General features: G+C 39.3%; 1 long non-coding RNA gene across 1 annotated transcript; it reads left to right on the top strand.

Annotated features, from left to right (window-relative positions):
* Positions 1-268: 268 nt before the first annotated feature.
* Positions 269-1,421, top strand: LOC125232788. Its single transcript, XR_007177781.1, has 2 exons — positions 269-706; positions 1,128-1,421. It is a non-coding gene; the product is annotated as an uncharacterized LOC125232788 (long non-coding RNA).
* Positions 1,422-2,202: the final 781 nt, after the last annotated feature.

The following is a 2,202-nucleotide window of genomic DNA, read 5'->3' as shown; positions in this document are numbered from 1 at the left end:
ATCATGTGTTATATAGGCTTTCCTTAAGAGGATTGTTCTGTTTCTGTTAATTGTGATGTAGGTCTTCATAGACGCCATCATGTGTTACATAGACTTTCCTTAAGAGGATTGTTCTGTTTCTGTTATTGTGATGTAGGTCTTCACAGACGCCATCATATGTTATATAGACTACCCTTACGAGGCTAGTTCTGTTCTGTTATTTGTGATGTAGGTCTTTAGAGACGCCATCATGTGTTATATAGACTATCCTTAAGAGGATTGGTCTGCTTCTGTTATTTGTGATGTAGGTCTTACAGACGCCATCATGTGCTATATAGTCTATCCTTAAGAGGATTGTTCTGCTTCTGTTATTTGTGATGAAGGTCTTCAGAGATGCCATCATGTGTTATATAGTCCTTAAGAGGTATATCCTTAAGAGGTTAGCTTGAGACCTTGTTTGTCAAAAGCATGTTTTATGACCTTAAAGAGTAATGATCTCAAGGTTACCTTGAAAGGGTCACTTACATGCATACTTTCCAGAGGTCGCTGGTGAAATTACGGTTTCCAATAGAGCGGAGAGAGCAACTGTTCGGAATGCCTAGCTGAACGAATGCATGCTACAGGCTGCGCGACAACCTTGTCATGAAGGGCCAACTTCTGCGGTCGTTGCGCTGACAGCCACGAAAGAAGCCGTATCACCGTGGCTTTCGTATGAAGATTTGATATGGTAATGTGTGTTGTCTTATAGCAAAATTGGTGGCTAGTACACATTGATTATTACCATTTATTAATTTTATCATGTTGATAGAAAAAAATAATCAGCGGTTGTTAAAGGTCCTGCCAAGGAACAGCCATGTATTCTGCTTAATATATATTCATGAAAAAAAAAAAAAAAAAATACATGACAATATTTTGTAATGTCTTGATTGTCATTGTTTATTACTAAATTATTTAACGGCTATGTAAGCCGGATCTGTAATTGAGAGCACCTACTATGCCAATTGTAAATTAATTTCTCGTAACCTTATCATGTTACTTGAACGACAGTTGTGTTGTACTGATTCTATCACCTACTGGCTTAGTTCCAAGAAAAAATTATCACGTTCTCGTTACATTAAGGAACTTAGTATTTCCCATGTATGTTACAGAGCTTCTTAACAAGAGCTTGTGCTGTGTTGGAAGGTGGCTATGATCACGCATAGGGTGTGTCATGTTAACCTCTCACGAGTTGTACGCCTTCTTGCGCATGTGGGGAGCTTCACAGCCTACAGTGACGAAGCCAACTGTGAGTTTGTTCCATGTATTTGCTATTTAAACGACGCCAATCATCATTATTATATTGAGCGGTTGGTTAGTTTGGAATGCACCGCTCACGTAAGTCTTAACTTAAGGCATAAATGGCATAATACTTGCCTGAAAATAAATGAAATGTATTGATGGGTGAAGTTATTTACAAGCAAATATTAGATGGTGTTTTGTACACCAGTAATTACCTGCCCGCCGCTAGATGTCATCTATTTTACATAATTAATTTGACTAATATATAGTATCGATCATGGCGGTAAAACATGTACTTTTCGTACCATCGCACCTTAATAGTTTTAAAGCCTTACTGGCTGTGGATTTGTTAAATAATGACCTGACTTACTTGTACTAGGCTAGTCTGGTCATGCAATCTTGAGTTTAGTTATGTCATTACTATGATTCGACTATAAAATGAGGCCAATTACATATCTTGGTGTAAGTTAGTCTTAAACTACACCGGCCGTTTCCAACGGTTCTCGAGTTAATCACTTCAAAGGACCAGGGCCTGAGTGTATAGCTGGAGTATACAAAGTTCTTGTTCACTTTGCAGAAAAGAAAAGAACAAATGAACAGATGAAGTCTACCGCCACCCGTTGGAGGCGCGGCCTGCTTCGGCTGCGTTGACTGCGGCAGTCATCAGTAGCAGCATGGATAGCAGAGACCTTCGGGACGAAAGGTCAAGGTCAGAATGGGCGAATGTAAGGACATCACTAGTCGCTGGTCCCCATCCCTAGGCATCGCTGTCAACTGGGCGTCAGACGGACTCAGAGCGTCACTTAAAGATAGCTTGTCATTGAACTTGTATTTTGAGATTCCGTTTAATAAACTGTATAATTAATAGTGGTATCCTGGTGTTTTTACTCTAACAGTAGATAGGTACCATATGTCTATATTATTCTTCACTATTTATTCTTACAG

Source organism: Leguminivora glycinivorella, chromosome 13 (genome assembly GCF_023078275.1).
Source record: "Leguminivora glycinivorella isolate SPB_JAAS2020 chromosome 13, LegGlyc_1.1, whole genome shotgun sequence".
NCBI classification, from domain to species: Eukaryota; Metazoa; Arthropoda; class Insecta; order Lepidoptera; family Tortricidae; genus Leguminivora; species Leguminivora glycinivorella.
This window is presented reverse-complemented; position numbering and strand designations above follow the sequence as displayed.